The following is a 16,987-nucleotide window of genomic DNA, read 5'->3' as shown; positions in this document are numbered from 1 at the left end:
CACACCCCTTGGACTTCCATATGGATTTTTCCTGAATTGAACACAAATTTTGCATCTCAATTAATTTCAGCATATCAATGGTTTGGAATGACATAATTGTTTCAATCGGGGAAGACATTTTTAACCCTGCTGCCCATTTTGCAGCTTCATCAGCTCTGTTGTTGCCCAGTGACACCGGGTCATCCTCACATGTGTGGGCTTTGCATTTAATTACTGCCACTGCCTTGGGCAGTTGGATTGCTTCTAAGAGATGTTTTATGTGTCGGGAGTGTGCAACTGGTGTGCCTGCTGCTGTCATAAAATTTCTCAGACGCCATAGAGCCCCAAAATCGTGCACCACCCCGAACGCGTACCTCGAGTCAGTGTAAATGTTAGCAGATTTGCCTGCTGCCAGTTCACATGCTCTAGTCAGTGCTACTAACTCTGCCACCTGGGCTGAGTGAGGAGGACCGAGAGGTTTAGCTTCCATGATGTCTGTGTCATTTACAACAGCATAACCTGTACATAATTCACCTGTGTCTGTTTGTCTAGGACAACTCCCATCCATATAGAAAGTCACATCCACATTCTCTAAAGGTGTGTCATGTATGTCAGGTCTAGCAGTAAAGGTCTGATTCAGATATGTCATACAATCGTGAGTGTCATCATGTCTGCTGAACTCACCTCCCGCCAGCAACTCCTCTCCTTCCACCCTTTGTACATCATGTTGTACATATGGTAGGTATGTTGCTGGATTCAGCGTACTGCAACGTTTAACAGTAATATTTGCAGGAGCGATTAGGGCTAGTTCCCATTTGGTGAACCTAGCCGAGGAGACGTGTCTGGTTTGAGCTGAGTTTAACAGAGCAGATACAGCATGGGGAGTGTAGACAATCATATCATGGCCCAATACTACGTCCTCACTTTTACTCACCAATAAAGCGGTAGCTGCTACACTTCTCAAACAGGTGGGGAGTGATCTTGCTACCATGTCCAATTGGGCACTGTAGTATACTACGGGCCTACTGGCATCACCATGTTTTTGTGTAAGGACACCTGCAGCACAACCATCGGCTTCCGTACAATATAAATCAAATGGTTTTTCATAATCGGGTATTCCCAATGCAGGAGCTTTTGTCAGGCTATCCTAAAGATTAAGGAAAGCCTGTTCTGATTCCTCAGTGTGTGTGACGCGATCGGGCTTTGAGGAAGAGACTAGTTCCTGTAAAGGCAAGGCCAAAATAGAAAAACCTGGGATCCACATTCGGCAATATCCACACATTCCCAAGAAGTTACGAATTTGCTGTTGATTCTGTGGCAGTGTCATGTTTTGTATGGCCTGGATTCTATCATTTGTGAGATGTCGTAACCCCTGGGTTAGGCAGTGTCCTAAATATTTTACTCTGGGCTGGCACGGCTGTAACTTGTCCTTAGCCACTTTGTGTCCTGTATGCGAGAGATGAAGTAACAAAAGTTTAGTATCATTCACACATGACATAAAAGAGTCAGAACATAGCAATAAATCGTCTACATATTGAATTAGAACTGATCCATTGGCAGGTTGAAAAGCTTGTAAACAGTCATGCAATGCCTGGGAGAAAATACTGGGGCTGTCTATGAAACCTTGGGGCAATCGTGTCCATGTATATTGCACACCTCTGTATGTGAATGCGAATACTGACAGTCAGGGTGGAGAGGCACAGAGAAGAAAGCAGAACAGAGGTCAATGACAGTGAAATGGGTTGCATTTGGTGGGATCTGCATCAGGATGACAGCTGGATTCGGCACTATAGGGAATTGGCTCTATACTACCTTATTAACACCTCTAAGGTCTTGCACCAGCCTATAACCCCTACCACCACTCTTCTTTACTGGAAAAATGGGACTGTTGGCTACACTAGCTGTACGAACTAAAATTCCCTGTTGCAATAATCGCTCGATTATTGGAAACACTCCTAGTTCTACTTCCTGTTTTAGTGGGTACTGGGGAATTTTTGGAGCTTGCCTACCGCTTTTTAAGTTTACCATTACCGGGCTTACGTTTGCCATTAATCCATTGTCCTGTTTGTTTGCAATTAAAACATGTCCGTGATTCAGGTGAAAGCATGTGTTGTTGTGGAGTTTGAGCAGAGGGTAAAGGTGGTGGATATGGGTAAGGATAGGGAGGGTAAGGGTATTGTGGGGGATAAGAAGTAGGTGGATATCCTGGGACCTGTGGTTGCATTGGGTTAGTGGGATAGAGTTGTGTTTGTTGTTGAGTGGGGTTAGTGAGAGCAACTTGTTCTGACATGAGTGTGTGTGCAAGTGCAAGCGTGTCTGTTGGCTGTGGTGTTACCGTCATTCCCTCCAGAGCTTGTATACTGACAGCCATTAATTTTTCGCTCTGGGTCTCCCTCTTTTTTGAGATGTTTTTGTCATGTTCTATGGCAGACTCTATGAGGTTATCTATTGTAAGTCCCCTCCAGCCAGGCTGTAAGGTCTGAACCCGAGTTTTTAAATTCTCTTTTAAACTGTCCATCAATATCGTGACTATCATTCCCCTGTGGTGAATGCTATCTTTAATATCTTCTATCCCAGTGTACTGGGTGATAGCCTGCAGAGCCCGATCGCAATAGTCTTCTGCAGTTTCACTCTCCTTTTGTTTGATTGTGAAGATTTTGTTCCAGTTAACTATAACCAGAAAATATATACCCAATTGAGTCACAATGCGGGAAATGTTACCTTGGTTTACTTGGTCTGTTAAGGGAACGTCGCCATCCAATACACAATCCGTGATAAATTTTGTCACGTCGGTATTGCGTGGTAGACAGGCCCTTAACACTACACGCCAATCTTTATTAGTGGGCTCATGAGAACTACCCAAATTTCTCAAAAATCTTTGAGATTTGACTAATTCCTTTTTTGGATCAGGGAAATCATTTATGATGGAATTTAGTTCTGCCCTTGTCCATGGACAATGCATTACTACTTCCCTAGTGGGCACTACACCGTTTGCATCCGCATTTCCATTCGGAACAGTTATTGTCCGAATGGGATGCAAACCGGCAGCGTTGCTACCTCTGACCTGATTACCTGGCTGGGGGTTTAATCTGCTGCTGCTACGTATGGTATTAACAACTTCCTCAATGGGTGCAGAGTGTTTTAACACTTCCCTTGCTGTTACCGATGGAGATGGCGGAACCACCCGTGATTGTGGTGATGCAGCATCTATTATTTGCACAGCATGGGAAATGGCAGACATTACAATAGGCTCATCATCTACGTCATAAACATTTTCTTTATGGTTACTTAAGAGGGGGTACAAATTACTTGTTACATTTTTGTTGGTATTTTTGGTAACTGTACTTGCACCTCCGTCCACATAAGGTGGGGGAGGTGAGCGTGAACTGCTGGCAATACTCTCCACTATGCTACCTTGCCGCACATGCGCGCCAATTTGCGGCTCGCCCGTATTGCAATTCAGCGTCGTGGATGTATTTTCTGGCAATGCGTTCGCAACGCTAGTTTGCGTCGTTTGCACATTTTTAAGCCAAGCATCCCCTTCATGCTGCCATAGTTTTAAGCATTCAAAATACTTAATCTTTTTCTCTCGGGATCGCACCATACTGATGTGATCCTGGACATTATCTAACACATTTTTGTCAAAACTACCAATTCTGGGAAACGGTCTAACACTCTTCCTCGTCATATTAAACCATATATCACAATACCTTATTGCATAAGTACCGTACTTGGTATGCATGATACGACGGGCCGATCCGATCGGCGCCTCCATTAGCAGCACATCATTGCTTAACATCTCTACTGTTTGCGTGGCTCCCATTCTGAGACAACTCCTACGCTTTTCAATAAAAATTTAAACCGGTGAAAGACAATCAAGACACTTTCACTTACCTGTGGATGATTTAAGTCGGCGGCGCCCACACACCTGGATAAGATTTAGTAAGGCAACTTCCACACCTGGATAAGATTTGAAGCAGGCCACTTCCACACCCGGATAAGCTTTAGTAAGGTAACTTCCAGACCTATGAGAGTTTATATGTCGGCCACTCTCACGCACCTCTATACAACAAAGACAACATGTACACCTGCTACTGTGTTTAGAACGGTAAAGCTGCTTACCGAGTGACTAGGCTAACCCTTGCACCTAGCCCTTAAGGATCATACGATACCCTTAACTTTAGGGAATAAATTACCCCTACCAACAATACACTTACTGTTACACACTTTTTCCTGCGCAGAAAAATACACGTTTAACCCAGATATTGGTAATAGAAAAAAAAATGTAAACCTCAATGGCTTTGTTCAAACACATGGCAGCAGAACCGGAAGTGCGTATACGCTATTGTGCGAACGGCCACATACACAATTATGCGACTACCACACAACCGTATAATGACTTTTTTAACTGCGTACGCAAAAATGCATTTTAGCCGCGTACGCAATACTGCGGCACCCCTCTAAACACAAGGTTCTATCAACAGAGGAAAACAAACTTTTTCCTCTCTTGTCCCTGGATTCTAGTCAGCTTCCTTAATTCACACGGAGATTTATAGCGATCTTTCAGCACAAAGCGGTAGCAGGCAAACGCTGCATGTGGCCACTCCACCCTTTGCTGAAATATCGATGACCGTATGTACCGTGTGAGCAGGTAAGTGACTTCTTCACGAGCCCCCAACTAACAATATTAGAAATGAACCTCTATATACCCTTGCCTATACCTTCTGAAAACCTTCCTATAAACCTCTAAACACAACGCTAATTGCGTACGCAGTATGACCGCAAATAAAGACAGGAGTGGAATCTGTGGTTCCAACGCACAAGTATTATTCAGGTAAAAGTACAGTCAGTTACACGCAATCTATACATACATAATTTAGGCGTAAAAAGGAATTAATACAGACCCAAGTACAGTATACATACGCTTGCGCATCCGGACCCAGAGATAGACCTCAGACTAGAGACCCCTAGTACATACAACCTTCAGCATGGACTCCTAAACCAGTATATGGGCACATGTATTTATTCCCCCCAGACTAAAGCAGGACAAAGGGGAAATTTCCTGCTGATATCATTGGTTCCCAGAGGAGAAGCATATGTTACGGCACATTTAACAGGTTGTTTCAAATAGACTTTCCCTGCCTCTAACAGCCGGAGTCTTTCTGGTAACGCCTCCTGTAACATTTCATCAGCTAAACATTTTGTTGCTTGTAAGTTCTGCGATCCGTAACTTGAGTTTGCATGATGCGATCTCTCCACCGATAACACCGGGATGCTGTAAAAAGCGTATGCATCAGAACGAGACCAAACACACCTTGCTTATCATGTATAATACCTTAGTTATCAAAAACCTTTATTTCTTAGCATTTAAACTAACTTAACCAACTTGAATCATACATTTTGATGCTTATGGAACCTTATGTGTGAATATGAAATGTGTGAGTATTCGGGATTTGATATAAAGACATATTTAATGTGTGTGTGAGGATAAGTGCCTTGTCTCTAACATTTTAGCATGCTGGGCCAGATAGTTCTACATCTCCTGTCGGCAGGCCCTCCCACCTTTCCTGTGTCATTGCAGGAAGCTAGCTTATTTATTCTAGCCAGACCACCCGTAGTGAACAAACACTTATGCAGGAAACTTATCTACCCAAGCCAGTTATCACCTGGCCACTTGCTTCATATGATAATGGTCACAGATGCCTTCGAATGATGCTAATGGTATTATCGCCACATGTACTAAAATGTGAGTTTATCTAAAATGGCGCTTAGGCGGCCATTCGCAAAATGGCGTCTTGCGATCGCATTTCTAAAATGGAGTCTTGCAGCCAGTTGCAAGATGGCGTCGCTGTGATTGAATTTTAAACTGAACTTGTCTTACTCAATTATTCAGCTTCGACAATGGGAAGTGGGTGCTTATGTGTCCTGTATTCACTGGTGGTGTCCTGAGGAAGACTGCATTTATGCGGACGAAATGTCGACTTGACAAACTTGGAATCCTGATGTGATTAATAATGTAGGTTTTTACCTTTGAAACTTTAAAGAGAAGCCCTGGTGAGTGCATTCTGTGTATGGCAAATAAGAAATTTATAATTGGCATCCATTGTGGACCAATAAATGGTCATCCCAGGCACTAATGATTACCACTTAAAGTGTGTGCTGACCATTGCTGGCCATTATATAGATATATATATATATACTGTATATATACACATTTGTATCTTACTTGTTTTGGGGATTTGTTTTTGTCCTTGAGCAGTTCTGGTTTCTGTGCTGGGAAATAAAATGTCTGCCCACACACTAAATTGATATACAAGAACAGCATGGTCATCAGGATACAGAACAACAGATAAATGTAGATTCTATGGTAAAAGTAAACAGTAGATGCACATGATATTAATAAACTGAGAGGCTATTGTATATTATTCACATCAAAGCTCAATTTAGTTCCTTTGGCGTGATAGCTTTTGTAAAGTGAGACGCTTTCTGGAATCAATACTCCTATCATTTCACAAAATTACTGTGGTTTGCTCATTAATCAGCATCATACAAAACAGCCTAAAGAAATACTTCTTACTGGTAGGCTTTTGGTGCATTGTGTGAAGTACAGTAAGTGGGACAGAAATGAATGTTTATATTAGGATAATATTTAGGGGTAACAAATTTTATTATGGAACGCATCTTCAAAAAGCACAATATTAGTATATAAAGAAAGACAAACAGGTCGGGGGGATCTGAAAAGTGACTTCTCTGCAGTGATTAAACACACATAATATAACTGCAAACAAGGGAGGTTTGGTTGCCTGAGTGAGAATGTATTTGTCTGAATCAGAATAAAACAGTACAGGGCAGTCTTGATTTGGTGTCATGTGATTATATGATGTCAGTGAACTATAACAAACAAGCAGAGTATAATGGCGTTCATTACCGCACCTCAAGTTGATTATAATACCTTTGATATTTTATAGGAAATGTAAAATAATCATTGATATTATAAATTTTGAGCAGTTTTATTATTTAAAAGCATACAGTGTCCAGACAGATCAGGAAATTATGCCCTATTTGTAGTATATATATATACCATTATGTAGGTCCCAGAAAGAATCCAGTCCACACACGGCACTAATAATGCAATTTCATATATTGGTACTATTCGGTACATTTGTTCAGTACATAAGTTCAGTACACAGCGATATAAGCAACGTTTCCAGATCCATTTGGACCTCGTTCTCAAGCTGCTGTGTTAGTTATATTAGCCAAAAACATGGAAAAAAAATATATATATATTTCTCTGAAATGCATTGTGCTGCAGTCAGCTGATCCGCTGCTAGGTACTAGATCTGTTTGCTGTTGTGTCTTATTGATGCAATACATCAACCAGCATTCCAATACCATGTATCATTACATTAGGATATGTATAAATGTCCTCCTGGTATGTAGTCAGGAAGCCGGCGGTTGAAATGGGGGGAGGGGGGCTAGGTTTAGGTGCCCCTGGGTGGAGGTTAGGGTTAGGTACTAGGGAGGGAGGCTTAGGGTTAGGCACCCCTAAGGGAGGGTTAGGGTTGGGGGGTAAGAGGGTTAGGGTTAGGCTACTTACCACCCCTGTCGGGATCTTCATCTGCCGGCCTTCCGGCGTCAGTATTTCATCCAACGGGCTGATGTCCAGCGGTACAACATACTGATTCCTGTCCTCCCAACTGCTCTATAACACTTTGCATATACTAAGGGTTCTAGGAAAACTGAAGAATTACATTTTGCATGAGATTCTTGTAACAATATACACTGGTAATTATTAATCTATACTTAAAAGGAAGAATTTTTTTTTCAAGAAATAGTAAGTGAATTTTGTGAGATATCACAAAGTAAGACTAATTCAAATTTAGATTTACTTGTCTCATAAAACAAATAATGATGTCATTTTTTTTAAATTATCTCCACTCAAAATGATATATTATTTTCCAGGGGTCAGTGTTTCATGCAATTTTGCTGTCCCCTTGATGTTACCTCAGCCGGGCTATGCTCTCTTTGCTCCTTCCTAGATGACCTTTTTTAGAAGTCATAGATATAGATATCATATTAGCAGATGGATTTGGTGCAATGCCAGACCCCTTGGGGAGTAATATTCTGTGTTAAAGTGCAATTTATAGAACTGTAATAAATACCGAAGGGCTCCTTTTAAAACATTTTTGGGTGACACTAATTACTCTTGATTATTTGAGGAGACTTTTGAACATGTACTTTAGTGTTCCCTGAGGATTGGGTTTGAGAAATACCAATTTACTTGGTCGATTATTTTAGAAAATTACCTTTTAGACATTTCAGGTTCTAAAGGAAAAGGTTTTTATATAAAATTGCAATGTTATTATCTAATTAATTAGTCGTGCTATTGGCTGTAAATTGGACTAATCAGAGTTACACTACAATGTAGAACAATACACACATGCTCCAAAACTAGACATATGACAGAATTGTGGGCTGTGCAGAGTTGAACGTAAGTATAAATACAGCTGTTTGCAGACATTTCACTTGCCCAAGTATACAAGTGTGCATACATGATGATGGAGATGGCGAGTAGCAAACCAAGCATACGGATACAGACAGGCATACTGCAAAGAAGCATAAAACTCTTGCATTTAATTCTGTGCACGCTTCGCAGGAGCATCTACAGCCAATTTGTATTTGACTCAGTGTCAGGCCCAGTGCTGTTGGGTTGTGCTATTACATTAGTAATTGTCCAGTAATGTAGGCAGGCCAAACTATATGGATCACTTACCTTCAGGCTAAAGGGCAGTAGTGCATCATGGCATGATCCCCTGGTGCCAGTGAACTTCATGTATATGCAGTTGGCCAGCAGTCTTTGTGACATTAAACACCCCTTCTCCAGTGGTATAAATTATCATAGCAGTTAGCAATCAGTGCTAGGTGATTGTTGTTGGAGTATTAGTCTCTGCACACACTGCTCCTCCTAAAGTTACTTTTTACTGACTTTACTGACTTTTTGTTCTTTGACCACCCTTCATACCTGCTTTTCTGTATACTGTTCCATATTTTTCAATTGGATTGTGTTTTTGTTGTGTACCATACCTCTGGACCATAGGCGAAACTAGACACTTGGTAATGGGTGGTCCCAGATTCATCCCCTTGCCAGAAGTTGTTTTACCTTGGATGTTTGATACTTTGCTTTGTGAAGTGAATGGCTGAGGTCAATACAACCTAATGTTCACGGTGAACAGCAGGCAGGAGAAGATGCACTTCTGCACGCGACTAACGAGCGTGCTCTCCTGACAAGGGGGCATGTTTTCATGTCAAACCCCTTGTTTGACACTTATGGAGATATCGGGCTGCCCTCAAGCTCTCCCTCACTGTGAATAGATGTCATGTGCACACACACAGATTTTATTCACTGCCTGTGATCACTAAACTTTTCCCAGCTGCAGGACACTGCGCACTGTGAATGGGGATAGCTGAGCGCAAGTTGATTTAGTGGGGCATCACCATAAGGGCAAAAACTTGTACAGTGCACTACGCCAACATTCATATATGAAATGTTGGTGCAGAATGACGTTTGGCTGCATCTTACTAACAAAGCCAAGCACTACAGTAGGGGAATTTAGGACAGACAGACTGCCTGAGAAACAAAGCGTAGGGGGATAATAAAGCATAGGGGGGGGGGAACAACACTGTATATGTATACATACATACATATATGTAAATTATGGCACACAGTAGCACAATCTTATTCACATTACATCACATAGTAGTGTTACATTATGGCACACAGTAGTACCCCCTATACACATTGTGCAAAAGTAGTAGTGCCCCTTGTACAGAATGCCACATAGGTAGTGCCCCTTATACACATAATGCCACAGTAGTAGTGCCCCATATACACATAATGCCACAGTAGTAGTGCCCCATACACACATAGTGCCACAGTAGTAGTGCCACGTATACACATGTCACAGTAGTACTGATAGGAAACCAGACCACCAGCTGCATCCAGATAAATGTATGTGTGTGAATATATATATATATATATATATACAAATAAAGATGAATGGCGGCACTCATGGGTGTTGCAAAGAAAATAATACACTGACACCTGTGTCAATCCTGTTCGACGTTTCAGTCAGAATAGACTTTTATCAAGAACGCATGTATATATATATATATATATATACGCACAAATGATCCGGCACTCCCCATCAAATAAAGTAAGATTGCCTGCTCCGGTGCCCTCCTTACCGGGGATGATGTCCCCGAATCATATGGAACACAGAGGCGGCACTTAGAGATCTAAGAACAAAGAATGTTCTTAGATCTCTGAGTGCCGCCTCTGTGTTCCATATATATATATATATATATATATATATATATATACATACACACCAACTAGACCGGCACTCCAAATAAAGTATAGAAGTACCCGGGTGTTCACCAAATGCGGTCACGCCAGTTTACACACAGTTCAGAACACAACGGGCAGCACCCCTGGGCTTTGTACAACATGATAACTGTACTCAAGGGAGTGAAGAGAGTGAGTCCGGTTATCATGTTGTACAAGGTCCAGGAGTGCCGCCCGTTGTTCTCAACTATATATATTTATATATATATATATATATATATATATATATCCATCCCACCAATTCCTCCATAGAAAGAAGCAAGCGGCACTCCATCGGTCTTATTCCAAAGTGACTTTAGTGCATAGGATAAACAGGTGCATAGGATAAACGGATATACCCGAATATGCACACCCTGATCACAAAGCCGGAACGGCTTTGAAACGTTAGTTTATCCTATGCACTAAAGTCACTTTGGAATAAGACCGATGGAGTGCCGCTTGTTTCTTTCTATGGAGGAATTGGTGGAGAACATGCTATTTTAGGAAGGCACCCCGGCAGTGACATTTTGGTTTCCTTGAGTGCCCATCCACATGCTTTTATACATATATATATATATAAAACTCCAACATAACCCGTTCCATTAGGTACAAAATGTACCTAATGGAACCTAAAAACTTATTTTGTGACTGCACCTGTGCTGAAACACCTGTCTCATCAATTACCTAGATCAACACAGGTGACTGCAATCATACATTAGGTGGGAAGTCCAGGAGCAGAGCATTTTGTACCTAATGGAATGAGTCATGTTGGAGGGTGGTCACCCACAGCTTAACGAGCGGCCAGGAGGCCGTCTCCAAAAAAAAAAAAAAGCCGCCCTGATTCAGAGATAGCACTCTGAAAGAGCATCCGGCTCTGAATCAGGGCCTTTGACAACATCTTTGTGTAAACACTATTGTCTGAACTTCAGTGTACAGAACCTTGAACTTTCTGACCATGATCTGTGCCGAATACCTTTTTCCTATCTATTATTGTGATTGCTTGCTACCAGTTACCATATTACTAAGTGTTCCCGATATTGGAGTCTATCCTGAATTAATGGAGATCTATTATTTATGTGACAAGTACTGTATGTATATTATAATGTAGCAAATTTCACACAACTATTTTCTTCAGCAGTTCATTGCAGAAGTTATTCACTGTGTCAGTGGCATAGACTGGTACATTCAATTCTTCCAGCTCTGTACTATGAGCATTTGGCACCAAACATCTCTTAGAATGGTTTTAAAATGGGGAAATGAGAAAGAATTAGAAGGTGGGACAGATTGATTTAATATCCTGACTAACTAGATACACTATACACACCCTGCAGCCACTGAGTATACTTAGCTTTCCGTTGTTACTGCAGAAGTCCCTGGAAAAATGCCACCTTACTAATTTTCCCAGAGATATGTAAATGCCGAGTAGACTCTAGCAGAAAGCCAAAGTCTTTAAAGCGTATTCGCCAGAGTGCGGGAAGGGGGGGTTGCATGGAGACGGCACACGGACCCTCTCCTCTGATGAAATAGGATGGGACTACTTATATACTGCATTACAGGGCTGGCTTGCTGTATGCTTATTCATGTTAATATAAGAGGTTAGGAAGTATCCAGTGACAGTAAGTAAATAGTTAATGATTTCCAGTAACTTTATTCCGACCTCATTATACTAGAAATAAATCTGGAGACAGCAGTGTCATTGATTCCTGTATTATGTTATCCGTAGCATGTTATAGTAACGGAATATGTTTCTACGCTGTGTCTGGGCTGCTCTAATGAAAAGGCCTAGAAAGGCCACACAACCCCAGTTTGCTAAATCTTCATCATCATTTTCTTTATAACTTAACAATAGAAAATTGAAATGAATAAAATGGCAAATATATGGATTGGTTTACAATAGCTCAATCAAACACAGAGTACATTTAGACAAGGTGTGTGGGAGGAAGAACAGAATCACAGCTGTTGCTGCAAATCTAACAGAATAACCCATGGGATGCTCTATAAATGGAAATCGGTTTACAATTGAGCTGATAATCTGTCCCAGACTTTGTAATAATGCTCTATATTTGAGCAAGGCAACACCATATGTTCTTTTATACAACTTACTTCATAAGACAAGTTGTTTACATTCCTGACTATGTGGTACTGATTACATTGTCACTGCTGCATACTGGAACATTATGCAAATGTACTGTGATTTAGTTAGAGTCACTGAGCGGTGTCCCGGATTTTAAAGCGACAACCTCACGACACAGCGGGATGAAGAAAGGAGGTTATTTGCAAGTACAGTCAACACACAAAGAATCTTATAAACTTGTTAACAAGTTACAGTGAATAATTTGCAGTTGTAGCGATAGATCCACACATACAGAAAATCAATATGCATAATAACAGAGCTGTTAAGTATTTTAATGGAAATGATCCCTTGTTTTACTGTGTTTTCTTAAAACCGCTGATTCTATCAAACTTCACGTTAACATGAACTTGAAGTTCTTGGTAGCAGGCCAGATATGTTTTACATTGTCGCAGGTGTTATTTTTCAGACTCCTGGTGCGCCTAGATAAGCAAGATACAGTATGTGGGGGTGGCATTCTGTAACTATTTACCTTATTTGATAATAAAATGAAATACAAGAAGAATTTTATGACCTGAGGAAACTTATGGTCACATGGGTGTCTAGGTTATCCATTGCAAAATGATGGTCTTCCGGTACCTACTGGGCCTCCTAAAAGTCAGTATGGCAATTAATGATGGACTTTAAAGCCCTCAAGGTCTGGAGAATGGACTCCTAACATTGTAATGTGGATATGTGTTATAGTCCCCCAAAACCATAATCATCTCTTTTAACAATTTTAAAATGTTTCAACGTTTGTTATGCTTTTGTCCAGAACTTGTCCCTTACTGTGTCACCTTCAACGACTTATTGCACAATGCGGAAATAAATACATAGATGGTGGAGGTTTTCTAATTTATAGGAAATTGTTACAAACATTTCCTCTGGTTTTACCTGGCTTCTGATACATTACATATGCATTAAGACATTACATATGCATTCAGAAAAAATAGAGATTCACGTCCTGGAACATAAGCTCCATATGTCCACTCAACAAACCTGAAACTGCACTGCAGAAGCTATAATACACAGTATTGGGATATGATATGATTTCCATACTCAAGCATATTATGTACTAACACAAACCTTTATGACCATGCTAACCTTTGTCTTCAAGTTATATATCTATATCTATATATATATATATTTATTTATATTGTGATAAGGTCAAGTCAGGGGTTGGGTAGATGCACACTTCCAAATAGCCAGGAAACAGCACACCAGTCCAGGGTTTCCATGAAATTAGCCGAGTCTAGTTTATTGCGTAGAAAAAGAGAAAACATCAAATAAAATTCTAACCCGTCTGGGCTCTAACTACACAAATCAGTGGTAGGACCTAATGCCTCTACCACAAAAATAGGCATATGCACAGTACTCATTGTCATAAATCACAATGGCCCTCATTTAGAGCCGTACGCTCTGAGCAGAGCGCACGCTCTGAATGAGGGCCGGGCTCCATGAAAATGGAGCGTCCTCCTGGACGCTCGTATAGCTGTGGGTCACCACCCACAGGCTATACGAGCGTGCATTGTGATGGCCGCGAAGGTCGTGACCATCGCGACCATCGAAATTGCGAGCCGGAGCCTGCGGTTGAGGTTTTCAACCGCAAGCTCCGGAGTGATTTTGGCTCTATCAGAGCCAAAATCACTCCCACTGACATCACTAGTGATGTCAGTGGGCCGGCTTTTGACGGGAGGCGTTCCCGTGGGAACGCCCCCGTCAGGGAGGCACGCCCCCGGCACGCCCACCAAAGGGGGCGTGCTGTCAATCAACATTGACAGCACGCCCCCTTTGATCGGACACAACGAGCGAAGGACTTTCCTTCGCTCGTCGCGTCTGGCGCATGCGCACGACGGAGCTCCTTTCGTCGTGCGCATGCTCAGTCCATAGCATCGACCCACTTGCGAGCGGACAGCCGCTCGCGAGTGGGTCTGAATCAGGCCCAATGTCTCTTAACAGGCCTCCTGCCTCTCTCCCCAGGTAGTGAGACACCGAGTAAGACCCCAGACACACTTTTTTAGACTCTTACTAATTGCTGATAAAACTTTGTTCTCAGGCTGAAGACCTCAACACCTGAAATGGGTCTAATGGATGGAGCACGGCCTCACTTTCCATTCATAACCCCAGGAACCTTTATCTGGTTTTTACTAAATCCCAAACACTATCAAGTCTGATTTGCAATCACAGACATTATTGTTACCATTTATTTATATAGCGCACACATATTCTGCAGCGCTTTACAGAGATTATTTGGTCATTCACATCAGTCCCTGCCCCAGTAGAGCTTACAATCTATGTTCCTAACACATGCACACACACACACATACACACTATGGTTAATTTTTGTTGGGAGCCAATTAACCTACCAATATATTCTTGGAGTGAGGGAGGAAACCGTAGAACCTGGAGGAAACCCACGCAAGCACAGGGAGAATATAAAAACTCCACACAGGTCATGGTAGGAATCGAACCCACGACATCAGCGCAGTGAGGCAGCAATGCTAACCATTACACCATCTGAGATGGTGTGTGTGTGTGTGTGTGTGTGTGTGTGTGTGTGTGTGTGTGTGTGTGTGTGTGTGTGTACAGTTCAGTGGAGGAGGAATAATGGTCTTGGGCTGTTTCTTATGGTTTGACATGAGCCCCTTAGTTATAGTGAAGGGAAATTAATTTTAGAGAATTGTGTGCTTTTAATTTCCTGGCATCCATTTGGGGCACACTCTTTCCTGTTCCAGCATGACAATGTCATCATGTATCAAAAAGGATTTGCCATCCCAGAAGAGTGGAGGCTGTAGTAGGACCACCTATACCATAAAGCCTGTGTTTTCAAAATGAATTGTTCAATAAGCACATATGTATGCGATGTTCGGGGGCTACATCATTTTGGCCATGTAGTGTACATTATCAATGGCAGAGATTGATAAAGATAAAAACATATATCACAGTTGTTACTCTGGGCCTGATTCAGAGCTGAACGCTCTGACCAGAGCGCTCGCTCTGAATCAGGGCTCTCCTCCATGAAAATGGAGCGGCCTCCTGGCCGCTCGTATAGCTGTGGCTGACCACCCACAGCATATGCGAGCGGCCAAAAAGATGGTCGCGATGGTCTTGACCATCGCGACCATCGGACTTGCGATGGAGACCCTGCGGTAGGGTCTCCCTGCCACAAGCCCTGGAGTGATTTTGGCTCTATCAGAGCCAAAATCACTCCCACTGACATCACTGGTGATGTCAGTGGGGCCGGCTTCAGACGGTAGGTGTTCCCATGGGAACGCCTCCGTCTGGCAGGCACGCCCCCGGCACGCCCACCAATCAACATCGACAGCACGCCCCCTTTGGTGCGAGACCCGGAGTGATGGAAAGCCCGTTGCTCCCCGGGTCTCGCGCATGCGCACGACGGAGCTCCCTCCGTCATGCGCATGCGCAGTGGGGAACATCGACTCGCTTGCGAGCGTCCTGACGCTCATGAGCAGGTCTGAATGACCCCCACTATTCCTTCACCATCTCTGATGTTCTTGATCTCACCTGGGTAACTCTTTCCATCATATTCAACATAGAACCAGTGACCAACGTTCACTGCATCATCTGAAGTCACTGTGACACTTAAGTTCATCATTAGAAAGAAATGAAGTTGAAAATGTCTTGGCATGTATTGTGTCCTATATTTCATTGAAACATGTGCAGTGTGACTCAGACGCATGCACAAGTGGCCGATTATCGCTCAACTGCTAAAACATCGGTATAAAGTACAACTCTGATACATAATTTGCAATGCATTGCTATTAATTTTTGCTAACTCATGGTGGCAAAAAGTACATAGTGAGATTGTCTAAACATACCTTGGCTGTAGTAGGGTCCAGCTGACCACTATTCATGCATTTTCTTTGATTAATTCAAGAAACCTGTCAGGGTCATTTTATTGTTACTTTGTTCAATAAAGTCAACCCTTAGGGCTCTGACACACATGCTGCAGTTTTGTTCCAGGATCATTTCCAGAGACAATAAGATTTTGCCATGTTAATAGTGGGTGTGACAAAAGTGAATGCCAGCATGGTTGCCATATTTCGGATGGGGCTTCATTTTGCCAGATTTTTAAATATGGAATGTTGATAGGTATGGACTATGGTTACTCAGTCTAGTGTGGGGGTTAACTACAAGTACTGGGTTTTAGCTGTTTTAGAGATATCTTTATGTTTAACATTTTAAATAACTTACTTTAAAAAACTTAAATATGTTGGTGCTTCTATTACAGCAGGATATCAGTACATATAAATAAATCATATTATTCAATAATTCTCCTTTTCCATACGTCACCAGTGTCATTGGTCATTTTACTTCCAAAGAATATATGGATTGTGTCAGGATACCTCCCAACATTCCAGGCCACAGAATCTGGGCAAATATGGTCATGCCTAATGCTGCTTAGACAATGCGTCAATTTACATACACCACACCCACATTGAGGTATGCAAATAGAAATGTGTAGTTTCCAGGGTCGGACTGGCTCATAGGGA

The sequence above is a fragment of the Taudactylus pleione genome, unplaced genomic scaffold (assembly GCF_031769625.1).
Source record: "Taudactylus pleione unplaced genomic scaffold, aTauple2 ptg000053l, whole genome shotgun sequence".
Taxonomy (NCBI): domain Eukaryota; kingdom Metazoa; phylum Chordata; class Amphibia; order Anura; family Myobatrachidae; genus Taudactylus; species Taudactylus pleione.
The sequence above is the reverse complement of the archived record's forward strand: the minus strand, read 5'-3'. Positions refer to the sequence as shown.